General features: G+C 39.1%; 1 protein-coding gene across 3 annotated transcripts in view; it reads right to left on the reverse strand.

Annotated features, from left to right (window-relative positions):
- Window positions 1-17,620, reverse strand: part of plekha6 (pleckstrin homology domain containing, family A member 6) — a 103,072-nt gene that overhangs the window by 63,232 nt on the left and 22,220 nt on the right. For 2 of the 3 annotated variants that reach the window (XM_053227311.1, XM_053227312.1), the window contains exon 2: window positions 15,184-15,277. The exons of the other annotated variant lie outside the window; for it this stretch is intronic. The gene's annotated coding sequence lies outside the window, so the exon portion shown is untranslated. The remainder of the gene's footprint in view (window positions 1-15,183; window positions 15,278-17,620) is intronic. 3 annotated transcript variants of the gene reach the window in all.

Raw genomic sequence — 17,620 nt, forward strand, 5'->3', positions numbered from 1 at the left:
AGCAGAGCAATAGCGCATGGTGTTTTAGACATGTAACTCAGTGCCACTATGTGTATCTGTTTATTGCTCCAATTATTACTATCTGTATCTGTATTTGGATTTAAACCTAAAGTAGGTGTGGCCTAAACCAGAAGGGGTTTATTTTCTATCTCTTTTTTGTATGAAATAGAGGTGTGCGTGGGACTGTTTGTTTAATCCCATTCACACAGTTAATATTTTTGTTTGTACCTTTAGAGACAAACTAGTAGTGAAATTTAAAGCACCACAACCCTGACCAGGCAGTTACTAAGGATGCATGAATGAATGTTGTAAAAGCACCGTTCACATTCATGTTCACATTAACCAAGGAATGTGGTCTTTCTTTGTTCCACAAGCTTCATATCTGACTGCTTGCCCGCATGAAAGTAAAAACCTCCTGCACACCTCTAGTCTCAACCTGACGTTTGACCTTTCTGAAAAAAAAAAAAAAAATTGTTTGCCTCGTATTCATATCTGTATTTGTATCTGTTTAAAACACATTATCTGATCATGCTGAATGATGTATTCATGTATGTCCACATTCAGTTAAATTGTGTTCACTGAGAGTTGTCATTATATGGCCCCAGTTTAAATGTGTAAAATAATTTATTCATTCATTCATTAATGTTCAGTAAGGACTTTATTCTGGTCAGGGTCGCACTGGATCCAGAGTCGATCCTGGTAACACTGGGCTGAAGGTGGGAGAATTCAGCCTGGATTGGATGCCAGTCCATTGGAGGGCATCATACACACACACACATTCACACACTCATTCACACCTAGGGGCAATTTATCTTAGCCTGTCCACCTACATGCATTGTTTTGGACAATGAGAGAAAACTGGAGAACCTGGAAAAAAACCCACGCACGGGGAGATCATGTGAAACTAGACTTTACACAATGGCCTAAAAGACAGGCTGGAGATTAGGACCAGTCCAAAGATGCAGAGTTTGTTTATTAAATGAGCCAAAGCCAAATATAGACCAATCGGAGTGTGACCTCTCTACCAGCTTGAGTCCTATCATCTGTATCCTGAATGCACCATCACTGACCATTCTCCTAACAAGTGGCTCTTTCTGGGTGAGCCATAACAGTATAGATGGCCCACACACAGTGTGAGTCAGCCCGCTTGTAGCTGCCTGTTGAGTCTTGGTACACCATTAACTAACCACAGACACAACGCCATCTTTTCTGTCCAACCTGCCACTGCTACTCAGCTCCTGCTGTTTCTCTCCAGTCAACCCTCATCAGTCAAGAGACACAAGGCTCGTGTCTCTGGTCCTCACTGCCAAAACAAACTCCTCATTGGGATTGCCCCATTATTTATCCTGTCCCGTCACGGCCATGTGCCCAGCATTAAGACCAATGTAACCCTACTTTGTTCTGATAAAGTTTCCTATTCAGTTTGGCATAAAGAGAATTGAGGGTTTTTTTTCTCTCCACGGGCTGTGAATTCCAGAACAACGTATGCTATGTCTAACTCGTGCGAGCCACATTTCTGTATAGACTCTCGGACTGGTCTTACTCAAGTATTCAAACTTATGAGCAAGAGATATAGTCAAAACAGACTGGAACCTCCCTGAAGCCTGCTTTTCTGAAGAATGAACTTGAACACAGAGTTCACTGACTAATTGGACATATCTCTTCTGCTGCAATAGTATGAGTGCAGGAGGAGTTCACTTCATTTTTCTTACATCCTGATATAAATTTTCTGAGGAGGCCAGTCGTGGAAAATTTGTTAAAAGTTCATGTAAGTCCACATGTGCCTAGCTTTGTTGCTGAGCCTTGAATGGAACTACAAAAAAAGCAACTAATATTTTTATAATTGAAAATAATTTTCTTCATGAAAATTATCAAAATATTTTCAAACTAATCAGAACTGCCACATCTGAGATTTGGCAAATCCTCCCCTGGAGAGAAGAACAGCACTGAGCTTCTTATTCCAGCTATCCACTTTCGATGAGCCTGTGCCCACTGTAGCCTCAGATTCTTATTCTTGGCTAACAAGATTGGAATCTGATGTAGTTTTCTGCTGTTGTAGCCCATGTGCCTCAAGCTTTGATGTGTTGTGGATTCTGAGATGCTTTTCTGCTCAACACGGTTGTAAAAAGTGATTATTTGAGCTATCAAAGTCTTTTTGTCAACTTTAACCTGTTCCTGTTTGGTCATTGTCCTCTGACCTCTCTCATCAACAAGGTGTTTCCCCCCACAGAACTGATGCTCATTGGATGTTTTTTTGTTTGTTTGTTTTTCACAGCATTCTGTGTAAACTCTAGAGATGGTTGTGTATGAAAATCCCAAGAGATCAGCAGTTTCTGAAATACTCACACTAGCCTGTCTGGCACTAACAACCATGACTCAAACCATGCCTCGGGTCAAAGTCTTTTTTTTTTTTTTTTTTTTTACAAATTCTGATATTGGATACGAACATTAACTAAAGTTTTAACTAAAGCAACATGTTTCTGCATGATTTTACGTATTGCACTGCTACCACATGATTGGCTGATTGGATAATTGGATGAATGAGCAGGTATATAGGTGTTCCTAATGAAGTAGACGGAGAGTGTACATGAGGATCAGTGCTGTGATTATCATTAAGATACTGAAAAAGGCATCAGTATGGGGATTTCACAGGTAGACAAACCCTGTGTTAATTTATGTTAAGGTCTCGTGGATATCCTCAATCACACAGCATTCATTAACAGATGATATTATCATAGTAAGACATTGAGGTCACTACTCAACAGGAGTAGTTCTCATTTCCTCATGAGAATTTGGGCCTGGTTTAAAGTGTCCATTCTGTCAGAATACTCACTCTGAATCACTTCTGTACACAAATCATTACACTCTATACAATGATAGATGGTCTGTTCCAAATTTGTGTAAATGTGTGTTGACAGAGTTGACAGAAATGTGCAAGTGGCTGCATTTTAACTATCACATATGTATAGCCATAGAAAGCATCCACCACACCCACACACACACTTTTGGAAAGCAAACGGTCCATGAGTAAACAAAGTCACTGAACGGAGAAACCATACCAGTTCCTTCTAGCACTACATGTGTGGTACACAGAAGAAGTGGAGTTCAGGAGTTAGTTCTCAGAAATGTTAAGATTCCAAGCTCAGTCTTGTTATCCAGTTTGCACCTGGGTAGCAAATGAGAGATGGCCTCACGCTGGCCTTTACTCTCATCTGGACCACATAATGCTATGAAATGACAGAGATAAAATCATTTGAGTCTGGTTTTCAGAACACAGCCAATTCTCAGCCTTAATGAGATCATATCTCAGGCATGTTATCACCCAGAATTTACAGTCAGAATTTACACTTTTGGCCCGCAATACACTTTGCTGTAATTGCCATATTGATCCTTATGCACCTAAACTCAATCATAGTCTGGAATCATCTCTTCTCTGGGCAGTGCCTTTAAACTTTCACCTCCTGTGATATCACCCGCTATTCCTCAGGGTCACTGGCATGACTGGAATGTCAACACAGATGGGAGTTCTTACTAGACACACAAAGATATCCTACCCTTCAGCACAAACACAGGCCCTCCACTTCAACACACACAAAGCCTCCACAGAAAACCCAAAGTGTCTCCCACAGATAATTCATGCCTCACACTCAGGCTGCTCCTGTCAAATAGGGGGAAAATAGTTATATATCATAGTCTGGCCACACAGCAGCCCAAAGAATGAGGCTGAACTCCTCACAACTCCCCACAGCGCTCTTTCCAACTCTCACTGGCCAATTAAAACATTCCAGCCCAATGGCCTTTGTTTTCACCATGGCCCATTAACTTGTAATTTCCCGCTAATCTGTAAACCAAGACGATTTGAAGGAGCAGCTGTGCCCTTAAAAAAGATGTTGCTTGCTCACCATTATTGCCTGATTCTGTCTACTCAAACGGGCAGAAAAGCCAGGTACGGTTCTGTTAGAACATTTTAATGAGTTTAGCACGCAATAAACGTGTAAGCATTCTCATTTCGCCCCAGGCCCAACAGTTGGATCTTATTATTATACAACCTGGATCTTATTATTAGACAATTTGATCACTTTATGCTAGAACCCCTGGCATGCTGTAATTCCAGTGCGCGATACTGGTCACATGTAGGAAATAAAGGAGAGAAGAATGAGCTGTATGACAGGAAGTGATGAAAGAAGGGATAAAAGAGGGGTGGAGATGGTGGCCATCCCTCCCCAAGGGAGATTAAAGTGGAACAGGTAGCTGCATGCTTCAAGAATGGAAAGAATGTGGGTTATTTGTGGAGGACGCGTGGCATGGCTATTAACTGGACCAAACCGGTGCTGCAAGTGTCTTTAAGCCCCTTTATCTTCTGAACAGCAGGAGTGCTAATTTTGGAGTCTCTAGAGAGACCGTACTTCAAGGCTGATAACGTATCAGCAGGTTAAATACATGGCGACTGCCAAAATAGCACGGAAGCCCTTCATTTTTATTTCCAGCTGGTCTCTAAACAACACAAATGTCCAAGCAGAAACATTCACTACTTCATGACATTGCTGACTGAATAATTTCTAAATTCCTCAGTAAAATTTGTTTCTTATCTCTTATGTATGTTAATGGAGACTTTAAGCCACTGTTGACGAATGCAGTGTAAGTCATACAGTCCACTACTTCATAACACATGCATAGGATAAGTTCTAAATCCTTCTCAAAACACAGGATTATGTAACATACATTTAATATTTGATCTACATGAAATGTTGCACACTTTATCTTCAAACAAAGATGTGTGCTATCAGCACTTCGGACCTCCACCAAGCTGTTTTTCCACAAGAAGCTAACATTGACACCCTGTGGCCATTTAACAGGAGGTGAAGCACTGCTAATATTGACAGACACGGTATCACATGAACCACATTCTTTTTTTGTTTACAAAGCCAGTCCTCAACAGGAATTAAGCAACAATATAACAAATAAAAAAAACCAATAAGTACTTTGTGGCTGATATCACATGCTGCGTTCATTGGTCTGTGTAAAAGATCTTAAATAATGTTTAGCCCTGAAGGTTAGTGCTTTATGATTAGCAAATCATAATAACAGTGTTAGGATGTTGTGAAATGTTGATTTCCACACTGTGTCTGCGTGTGCGTGTTCACATCTGTGTTTCAAAGTATGTGTAGCGTGTGTGTTTTAAACAGGGTGTCAACACCTGCCTGTTCTCCGGATGACATCCGGCGCATTGAGACAAAGGTGCGATTCTATCTGTGAGATGCCTCATCAGACTGGCATTTAGCTGGAGCTCTGCTCCTCCTCGTGCCTTAAGCTAGACACACACAGGTACGTTTAACATGCTTGGACAAGTCAGTCAGCCATCACTCTTTGGATAGGACTTGGCCTCATGCACGATCTAGGATGAGCTTCCCTTAAACAAATCCTGTTGTTTGGTTAAACCACAAAAGTACTCAGATAAGACTAAAAAGGTATCTCCGAGTCAAGTTGACTTTACTCTCATCCCATCGTTGTATAAACACACAGTGGGACAAACTATTGTGTCTCCAGGACCATGTTACAACATTCAGTACAGAGGTGCTGTACAGGACAAGATAAAAAGTAAATATTAGACAAATGCTAGATAACCACAGTGAACAAAAATATAGTTTTCAGTATATCTTTTTTTTTTTTTTTTGGATTATCCACACTTATTAGGGTTATTAGGGTTGAAGTAATATTTAAACACAAATAACCTTACGGAAATTTACTGTACTTATATTTACTGGTACTTCATAGTAAATATGGTACTTCATAGAATCAATGCTTATGAGACATTTAATAATGACTATACCTTATATCTTATGACAACAATCACGGTCATAATCCTGACAATGACGTGACCATTACTGTGTTTTTATTTATTGTATTTATCTTATGTTGCTGTTATATCAGCACCGTAGTTTACTGTTGGTACTGTATATGGTTGAAAAACCTAGATTGCTTGATATTTGATATGGAAGACAAGCAGTTGATTTTTTCCTCAGGTTGCCATAATCGAGGCTCATTCAATTATATACAAACACACAAACAAACAAATGAGCAAACAAACACTTTTCTTTTCAATTATATTACAGTTGTAAGGCATTGTTCATCTACAGTACTGTGCAAAAGTCTTAGACACTCTATTTTTTTTAATACAAACTTTGTTATAGATTTTAATTTTATGGCTTCTACATTATCGAGTCAGTAGAAAAACATTTTCGATTTCCAAACATTAGTTTTCCAGCACAAAATTAAATGTTACAGAAAAAAGTTTGTATGTTAGTAAAGGAAGAGCATATTACGTAAGAGACACTTTTCAGACAAAAACATAATGAAGGCTGCTGGGTTTTTCTGCAAAAATAAGAAACAAGAAACATTTAATTTCATTGTTTCTGAAGGCATCTTTGCTCTACAGCATTTCTTTGCATGTGTAACCGGGTTGCTGTGATGCAGCAGAACGTGAAGCAGATGTGAATTATTTTCCTATAACACGATGGTCTGAAGTGTGTTATTCCGCTTAGACCATAACAATTTGCCAACGATTGCTATTTTTAATTTATTAATGAATGACATATCACACTTTTTAACTGTTTATAGGGTCATTTCATCTCAAGTGGTCTAATACAGGTTGTTTGACCATTTTTAATTTTCCTAATTTTCTTTGATTACCTCTGGGTACTGGTATTGCAAAATCACCATTTTTTTTTATTCTTATTATTATTTCATTTGGTTTAACCACGATGGCCATCTTTGTGTCATGGCACACAACAATTTTTGGTTATACTGTTGTTTACAGAAACCTCAGTATCTTGGCTCAGGATGGTCTTAGCTCCTTGGAACAAAAACTGATCTCTAGAGCACATTACAAGGTACATGTACATATATAACCATTTTGCACTTTCTTGTTCCTTAGACTTAGAACTTAAGTCCAATGTAATGCTCAAGACTGCTCACAGTTCCACTATTAGGGTCAATTTATAATGGGAAGGGTTCGAGTCTCAGTCTTCATTTTTTAAGGGGTACCTAGGTAAGTATAGTGTGCATGCAGAACATTTCAGGTTTGAGATTTCTCTCTTTTTTTATGGGGTGAGAAAGTGCAATTTTATAAAATTGCCCTTATTTTTGGGTTGAATATCTCTGTTGGGGGACCAGATACAAAACTGAAATTTTTAAAGAAATAAGTCCTCTATAGTAGGATTCTGCTGTAAAAATTTTGCATTTGAGACTCCACTGGTTACAGAGCTTGGGCTGGTAGAAATCTGGGGAAAAGCCTACTTAATTCATGCATTTTGAGAAATGAAAAGATGTAACATACAAATAACATAATAAAAATGCACAGTATTTTACAGTAATTATGTTTATGATTGACATACAATAGCTTATGCTTGTCAACAAGGTCTAAAATGGTAACAGTGAAGCATGATCTATCACTTCTTTCAAATCTGGGTTCTTCAAATCTACAGAGTTTAGCTCCAACCGCCAAACTCACCTGCCTGTAATATTCTAGTAATCCTGCAGACTTTGGTTTGCTTGTTCAGGTGTGTTTGATTAGGGTTGAAGCCAAACCCGAGAGCCAAATTTTAAGAACCTGTACCTATCATGGGTATTCATCATTTCCATATTTGGTGCCTCTAAACAATCAGATTTGCATAACAACTAAAATATCCGGTTAAATCACCATCTTCATTATCAATATCATCTATAAAATCCCTACAATATTCTAACAATACATCTAGTTAACATAAAATAAGGTTTTAAGTGCTTTTTACTTCCAGGTTTGAAAGTAGTAAACCTCTGATGCACTGAGTTTTTTTTTTCTTCTTCTTCTTTTATCTTAATTTCCTTCTTTCTCTCTGGTGATTGTAACAAACTGCAAGTTTTTTCTATGATGGCCAATACACTGAACAATGTAACCTAATATTCTGAGATTAAAGTCGTAATACTTGTGTGAACTGATCGCATTTGGTAAGCATCAGAGTAAGGATCAAACAGAGGAGAGAAAAGACAGGATCCTTTTTGAATTTGAATTCAATCTTCCTGCATTTCCATATTTGTGAAACTTCCCCAAACTCTACACAATATGACATACTGTAACTAGTTGTACACTGACCAAAAATTCAGACTTTCTCTCTAATGTTCTGATTTTTTTTCTCTATAATATAATAAAGACTTGTACACAGGTTATCCAAAAAGCCCCATTTTTATTTAAGTAGATCATAATTTTCCGCAAACACAGACATTTAGGTGGGTGTCATTTGATACATCGGGGGTGTCGTACTATGTAAATAAAGGACTGGTGGGCAGACTCTTGTGTCAATATGACTGAAACTGAGTCACCAATTTAATCACTCTCAAAAGGCTCATTCTGATGTCGAATGACAGTTTCATGCTTCATATGTCATTCCCGGAAATTTAATCTAGCTTTGTTTCTATGCAACTAGGAAGAAAAATGGGGATTTTATGTTTCCACCGACTTCAGCACCCTCTGAATCTCTTGGTTTGCTTGGAGTAATAAACTAGAAATCTGTGTTTTGTGGTCTGCCACAAAGTCACGTTCCTTCTCTCTGTTTCTCTCTCTCCTGCCATCACAAATTAGCACCCTATCATTTCTACTAAACCTACATATGACAGAAATTTAAAAACTAAAAATCTAAAATTCACACGTGGGTTGACACCCTCCATTGAATTAGTGTTTTTAAGCATAAAAAAATGAGGGTTACAGCTTCAGGCTCTGGGCAAAGTTATATTCTGCCAAATTACACCAATCTATATCAACGTTCCTGATCTATTGAACAGCTAAAAGCTTGTTCCTATTAACTCTGGATGTCTGCCAAAAGTATCAAAAGGTCTAGAGTGCAGCTCTTCTTCTCGTGGAGTCAAACGTGAAACAATGAGGACTGTCTGTGAATCAAAGCAGTCATATTACCACAGTCCCAGTTGACTCAATTTTTCCTTCCTTCTCTCCATCACTGTCTATTTTTTTCATATATCTCTTTCTGCTCATCCATCATTTCCCTTTGATGAAGGGGTGAGGGGGATAGGGGAACAGATGAGGAGGCTGAAGCCTGTAATTTGGTCTGGGTGTGGTCAAATTAGCTATGGCCAGTAAACACGTGGTATCCTTCTAATGACGCATGGCCTAACGGAGTAACACGCTCGTTGCCACCTGACATGTGATGGTATCAGGTGGCAATAGGCATGTTAATCCATTATAGCACACGCCATTATTTCTTCTTCTATGACCTCCTCTCTAAACACTCTTTAACCTGGTTAGCAGTGGATGACATATCATTTGATTTATCACCGTATTATAAAACACTCGATAATGATATCTAAACCGTTTACATTATCTCAGTCACAATTCTCAGGAACATAAACAATATATAAAGACATACTAAGAAAATCTCTTCACATGTATGAGGATCTTGTATGAGGGTATGAGCTTGTGGCAGGTCATGTGACCAAATGCTTCTGACTGATTTAAATGCAATAACAAGTAATATTTAGGGCCAAGCACCTCAGGAGCATAAGCACTCTATTAAAATTGTATGTTTTTTTTCTACTTACTTTTATTAGGGGCCAAGCACCGGATTGTGTGCTCATTGCCAGAAATATTTCAGGGCCAAGCACAGAAGGTGTATAAGTGCCCTATTCCATTTGTATGTTCTCTTCTTCTTGTTCTCTTTATTATTAATATTATTATTATACTTGGACATGGTAGTCTCTGGCAGCCCAAAGAACACTTTGTACAAGTTTTATGGAAATTTGGCACAGTCATAGAGGACAGTCTCAGCTACTGAAACACCAAATTTGGTGTGTGCCCCTTGAGCACTCAAGTGCCACCAACTGGCCAAATTTGGACATACATTTGTAAAAATAACTCTCTAAAGCAATGCTATACAAGTGCAATTCTACTTTCCTTTAATTCTTTGTACTCGTGCCAAGTTCAAAGTATACCACAGTGTTAATTTACACCATACTGGATTTTCTGCCATTTAAAAAAATTTTTCATAATCTTTTTGGAATTCTGTCTTTTATAGAATTTTATCATTTCTTTCCTTTTTTTTGTCCAATCGTCGAAATTTGGATTAAAGAACTGTGAGACCAAACTGAACAAAAGATGTTTCTCAGATTTTTGATATGTGGGATGGTTTGTCCATAACACGCAAACAAATTTGATGGAAAAACTGAGGGCTATGGTATGACGTATTAAGACCAAACTTCATACATGAGTGAAGGACCAGAATCTAAGGGACTCCAAGACATTTTGTCTAAATTCACCTGGAGTGGGTGCTATAATTCATGAATTAGCAAAACTGTTCATAAATTTTGAACCACTCAACATCAAATCATTCTTCTATGAGACGGTACATCCATAACATGCAAACGAACTTGACGACCATTTCTGAGCACTGCTTTTACATACTGACATCAAACTAGGCAACATGCAACACAACCTGCTGTTAACAAACAAGCTTCACGTTCATTTGCAACTTGGGAGGAAAATGAACAGGAAATGAGACAATATTTCAGCAACAAATTGACATTTTGCCATGAAATTTAGTATCTACTAGCAAACACTGATGGACCCCTTTTGGTATTCCTCTGTCGCTATGAGGTAGGGCCAGAAAGTGCTTGGCCCCTTAATTGCTGCTTGCAACTATATTATCACTTGTTATGTGAAAATGACCAGAACTTAATCTCTGTAATATAAATACATATTTAAAAAAAAAAAAAAAAGGTTTTATGATAAACAGATATCTGTTATTATTAGACAAGAGTTAAGTACACTTAAGATTCCTAGTGATGGAAATAAATTAAAATACTTAGCCCTCTATATGGCCTTCTGCATTAATTAAGGATCTCTAATTTTCTGCAATAGGATACTTGTATACAAGGGGCTGTTTCGGTAAGATACAGGAAATGCCTGAGGCAGAGACTTAGAGATCAAGGCAGAGCCTCTTCAAAACAGAGAGCCCGGCAGTGGAGAGAACCCATACAAGCATCCACTGAATGTGTGTATAAATTACTCTTTCAGGCAAGGGCTTTTCTGGGGAGGAGTGTCCCAGTGACAGCAGTCTACCACCAACACAGATACACAAAGACGCACAGCAAAAAGCCCCTCAGTCACAGAGGACAAGCAAGGTATTCTTCTCGCTCAAAGCGTCCATCATCACCAAGCTCTCCGCTTACCTCAGCCAACCTGCTGGCAGTGCCAAGTCTGGCCATTCAGCTGCCAGTTAACCAGTCTCAGGACCATCTACACCACCCGTGCCAAATTACCAACAGTCCAGGCATTTTCAGACTGATCTGAGACCAGTCAGCAATAATCAACTTCTAATATAAATCTTTAATTTAAAAAACTCAGTATTCAGAATTAACTGTATTGTAATTTCTCAGTCTGCTCCAGCGAAGTGTTTTATATTCGTCAATGAAAAAATGTTAAAAAAAAAAGAGAGAGAGAAAGAAAAAGAAATTTCTTAAACAAGATTGCATCATTGTTCATTTATATAGGTCAATAAGTGCATATCACACAAGGCACCTTACTAACCAGGACAATTTCAAAAGCCAACAACAATAAACACTATCTTATGAAGCAAATGGCCTGCAAACAGAATGTTATAATTTTCTTTTTTTTTAAATTACATTTGTATTTAAATATTTTTTTTACGTGTCAGCCAAAGTAAACTGCCCTCTGCATTCCAATAGTGATTTACTTCTTACTTCTTTACTACTCTTTATATTAACACAACCTCGACAAATTTCGTTTAGCATTATATTACAATTTGTTTGGTCTTGTTATTTAGCTTGTCCATTAGCTATCATGCTAACAGAGCAACAGAATAAAGTTAGCTGTCACATACACATTATATCTAATAGCTGCCAAAACAAAATCCAAATTAAACACATTTAATCTAATGTTTTATTTTTGTTACAAATAGGAATTTTATAATTATCTTCCCATGTCACTAACATTTATGATTTTGCGTTAATGCTGTTGAGAAGTGAGATGTTTAAGGGCCTACCAGCTGTTGTTGGCTATAATTCACCATTTTGGTTAAGGCCTTCTGCCTTCTGCCCACCATCTGAGACAAATCAACATTTAACATCTCCCAGTCTTTTACTTAACACCAATCTGTATTTAATATAATATTTAGTCACTGAATGGTTCAGCAGATTTAAAACAGTTGTGAAATAAACCATATAATCCATAAATAGACACGCTGCTGATCTTTACTGCTCAGTTCCCAAGGGGAAATCTCTGCTGAAAGAAATCTGCTACTAACACTAATAAAGAGTTTCCTGTTCCAATCTGAAAGGCTGAAGTCCAACACAGTTTAGTGACTTCAAAGATGCCTGATACAACTAACTGGTTAGTAACCAGGTTTAGTATGTTTAGTAAGTGTATTAGTGCTGGACTATGGATTCTTGGACTGGAATCTACGATCCCTATTTAGTGGTGTATCCATATTTTAGACATGGTGTAGAAATGAAGGACACTTACACTATAATACATAAAGTATGTGGAAGCTGGATCATGACCCCAATATGTGGGCCATCTCCAAACTTTTCCACAAAGTTGGAGGCACATGATTATCTAGAATGACTCTGTATGTTGTAGCATTATGATTTCCCTTTACTGGAACTAAGAGGCTCACACAAGTTCCAGCATGACAACAGCCCTGTGTTGGCAAGGTCCATGAAGACATGATTTGCCAAGGTTGGTTTAGAAGCACTCGAGTGGCCTGCACAGATCCCTGACCTCAACCCCACTAAGCACCTTTAGGGTGACCTGGAACACCAACTTCACCCCAGGTCTCCTCGCCTGACATCAGTGCCTGACCTCACTAATGTCATTGTCCCAGGTTCTGTGCAGACTTTTGCTTGTTTTCTCCATGTCCATGTGCATTAACTCCAAGTTTTCTGGTTTCCTCCTAACTCCAAAAAAATATGCCAGTAGGTGGACTGGCTACCCTAAAATGGTCACTTACGATTGACCATCCACCCAGGGTGTATTTCCCTCTCATTCTCAGTGTTCCTGGGAAAGGCTACGGATCCACCGCATCCGTGACCAGGATAAAGCAGTTACTGAAGATGAGTGAATGACACAGTTGCTCCAAAGTTTCTAATACTCAATACTGACCAACATTCCTTACAATGCTTAAAGGATGATTTAGGGCAATGCTGGGTTGGTGAAAAGGGTAGCAAGGCAGCTGCCACCCTGTGCCAACTGGCATTTTGGTGTGAACTAGGCAGGCTGGACGATTCGATGCTAGATGTTAATTTTGCTCAAATGGTCTCAATGGTCATGCTCCTATCACTGTTGTCCACAGTACTGGAACTGCCCTTCACATGGTGACAAACAGTGAGGTGACAACAGCAGGAAAAGCAATATTGGAATCTCGGATCGGATCGGATCACGGATAAAAAAAAGTGCTTACATGGTGGAATAGTTAGCACTTTGAAGCCTGTGATCTAATCTCAAACACCTAGTAGACCCTTGAAAGTGTTTAATGGTTCACAATGTTCTCTTGCCACATAATTTCTGGCCATAACAAAAAGTGTACATTTGTTGTTGCTGCACTGACAGAACAGGTCATCTCATAACCTGGAGGTCTTGGATTCAATCCTCACAGGGGCACTTGGAAGCTTTGCTGCAAATATCTGAGTGATAGAAATGAGTCAGCAGGAAGGAACTGATCAATGTGCCCTTGGGCAAAACATGTTGCCCATACAATGATTTGTCATTCTGTAGTAACAACAAAATTACAAGCAGGACTGCAGGGACTGTTTTATCCTAGCCTTTTCCCAAGGTGAGCAATGAGAGCAATTGGTCAGGGTTTATTAACAGAGGCGGCCCAAGCAGCAGCGCTTCAAGTCTTAATAAAAACAATCCACTAGGTAGTGAATTTGACTTTTGGACCCTAATATATAATGAGCACACATCCGACACAACCTAATATATAATGAACACAAGACTCATGCAACAGGGCCGTATATTATGATTCGTTTGCTATTTGGAGCAGCATTTATTACTACTGTGTGGTTGATGTTTTCTTTAATTGAGAACATGAGAAGGTGCCTATGGACATCATGTCTATAGCACATTACAGCTCACAAGCACTTCATCATACATGGTTTACCTTCATGTTCCAGCCAACAGCACTGCTTATATTTCTTTGGAGTAATAAAAGAGAGGTCTGTCATTTGCCGTACCTCTCCCACATTCTCCTTCCTTCTGTGGCTAATAACCATCTGCCCACCATCAATTAGCATCCTATCATTTCGAGTACACTAAATATAACAAAAATAAGCAGGTCTAAATGTGACATTCCATCATGATTTTGAGATCCATAAAAATCAAGATTATGAGTGTGCATAAATTCAGAAAAACCCCATTGGTTTGTGCTAATGACAGGTTTAAAAGCAGACTACTGGAGCTCAGTGGTGTACAGGAATGATATGGCGCTGCTGAGTCTGGCAGACTCTCTATGAGTTGTTGCTCCCAGCATCAGAGCATCATCATTCAGGTTTGTACAACTGGCTGCTTTGTCTGAGGTTGTATGACTCAAATAAATCACCTGCATCATGCAGTAGACTTGTGAGGAGTTCTGTGATTATGGTGTATGATTCAACCCTCAGAATCGAATTTAGAGATAACTATAGATATCTCAGGGCTCTCATCTGGGAGAGCTTAAGAGACACATTGCGTTTAAGAAGATGCTTCTCAGGTGATATCATTTGCTCTGGCCAATACAGTCTTTGAGGCTCCTCAAGGCAGTCTGTGATTTTGTGTTTTTGTTCTGCTCCTGCCCACGACATACCTGAGTTATATAGTCAGTGTGTGTCCCTATAGTCCTTGAGTACCTGGTACAGGTAATCTAGGAGCGAAAATAGGACCAAATTTGGAGCAGAAAAAACAGAACCGTATAAGAAAAGAAAAGTAAGACAAATTGGGAGTATCTGTTTCAGAAACTGAACTGCTCATTTATTATAGAGTTGCACTGATGGCATGAAAAAAATCTCTGTCTAGACATCACACAAATCCACACACAGTGGATGAGAAGAGAAGAAAGGATAGAATAACCCCAAATAAAAATAACATAAGGAGTCCTTGGCCTTTATCTCTCTTTTTCTAAAAGCGAAAGAAAGAGAACCTACCTTTCTGAAAGTCTTTCCCTGCGTTCGTTTTCCTCACAATGTAGTTTCTTGTCTGTCTCCCTCTCTTCCTGTATGAGAATGTGGTGTGGCTCGACTAAAGGAGGTGGGAGTGGGGGAGAGAGAGAGAGAGAGAGAGAGAATAAGAAAGAAAAAAGAGAGAGCGGGTTAGCAAGCAGAAGAATCGAAAGCAGAGGAGGAGAAACATGAAACCACCAATGACCCTCAAACAATCAATCCCCCCCACTCCTTCTCTCTTTCCCGCTATTTTTCCCCTTCGAGTCTCCAGATCCCTCGCAGGCTGCAAGAGTGGGGACAGACAGATTTGTTGCAGTCTAGATTGAGAGGAAAACGGGGAAATTTGATGAATGGGAAACATATAGCCACAAAGACTGCGAGTAAAAATATTACCCGTGAAATGGGTTTCCTTTTTTAAAATGCACGGGAAATTACAAGCAGGACTGTGGTGCTTTTTATTATTCCAAACTCAAGTTCTTCCAAAGTAAGCAGAAAGAAACTACCAATGCTGACTAACAGACAGACAGAGAGAGAGAGAGAGAGAGAGAGAGAGAAAGCCTGACACAGGTGGATGGAAGCAAGTGTTGCTTAAGTCCATGGGAAAGTTAGGTGCTTGTCATGGCACAATAGGTGACAGTTAAAGCACAGATAATATTTCCATTTTTTCTCTTCGCATGCTGAGACATGAATTTGCAATCACACAGGGGCTTAGTTTGAAAACTTCTATTAAAAAAAAAACACACCCAGCTTGTTTTCTCTGCAAGTGATAAACCAAAATACTAGACTGGAATACGTTTACAAAATCATCCTGGGCATCTGATACTGTTGGATGAAGAAACAACACTTGAGCATGTGTTTATATAGCGAGGAATTCACGTACTCAGGTTACTCACCTAACAAGTACACTGCACAAACATTTAAGAGTATTTATATATATTTAACAAACTTCATTTGCCAGTATAGATATTAGACTTCAACAAGTTATTCCTGGAGGCATGCATGTGTGTAATTCCTGGTAAATACTGAAAAGCCATTGTGGGGCTTTATTAGCTTGTTATCACACATCCACAGCCTGAACCACCTGAGGGCAGGCTTCCGCATTTGTTTAGACGTCTAGGCTTGCAGGGGTCAAAGGTTAAGTGTTGTCAGGCCAACTAGTACCAACTTTGTACCACTGCAGGAAGCAATACACAACCTCAATAAAGGCATACAAATGTGCAGATGTATTTCATACAGCGCTCTGTGTGTGGCTCGTAGTAAAACATATTGAATTTTCTTGTATGAAAAGTTATATAAAAAAAGTGTAACGAAAGTTATGTTTTGAGTTGGGGCAGGGGTAGTGATCAATCAAAACCTACTGCTAGACCGTTCTGCATTCGAGTTCAAGCATTTTTCATGAGATCTCAGAAATTAGTACTCGTTTAATGCTGCTAGTACGTTATCACAACAATATAAATCAAGCTATACAGCTGTTCTTGTCTTAAATAATTCATTATGGTTTAAACACTTGTAAAACAGACATGAAATCACTCATAAGTGCAACTCTTTCTTTCTGCATCTGATGGAAGGTATATGCTCGTTCGTCTCTTTCTCCGTCTCTCTTCCTCTCTCTGCTACCTGATTCAGCTAGGGAGCAGACCCTTAAACGTGAACACAAAGACGTCTTTCTTCAGCCAGCAGGCGCTCGGGTCTGCTCTGCCGCACAGTGTTGATATAATGCTACAGCTACAGAGATACACGCCTCAGGGAAAAGGAGAGAGACAGACAGACGGACAGAATGTAGTGCTGGCAGATAACCAGTGAGAAAAAAAAAAAGTTTAAACCAACACGTGCGGCAACAAGCAAGACTAGCTCTACCAGCATGACCATCCTAAACCAGCACTAACCAGTATAAACCTGACTGGATCAGCATGCAATTATAAACGGCTTTTAGCTGTGAGAGACAGACTGAGTGTGAGAGAGACATCCAGTGACAGAGGGAGAGAACGAGACAGATAGAATATGTGAGAGACAGAGAGAGAGAGACAGAGACAGAGGGAAAAAGAGACAGATAGACAGTGAGACGGACAGAAACAGAAGGAGAAACAGAGACAGAGAGTACGAGAGAAAGACAGAGGGATAAAGAAACAAACAGTACTGGTGAGAGACAGACAGAGACATACACTTTCTTCTGTACTTTTTTTGTTTTGTTTTGTCTTGTTTTTGTCTTTTTTTTCTTCCCTTGTTAATCCTATCATTTGTTGTCTGTTCAGGTTTCATTCCTTACGCATATAAATGCTTTGGCAATACATTGTACAATTTATCATGCCAATAAAGCTCATTTGAATTGTTTGAATTATTTTTTTTTTTGACAGAGACAGAGAGAGAAAGACAGACAGACAGAGACAGAGGGAGAAAGAGACAGACAGAGAGTTAGAGAGAG

This window comes from Pangasianodon hypophthalmus, chromosome 20 (genome assembly GCF_027358585.1).
Source record: "Pangasianodon hypophthalmus isolate fPanHyp1 chromosome 20, fPanHyp1.pri, whole genome shotgun sequence".
Classification (NCBI taxonomy): domain Eukaryota; kingdom Metazoa; phylum Chordata; class Actinopteri; order Siluriformes; family Pangasiidae; genus Pangasianodon; species Pangasianodon hypophthalmus.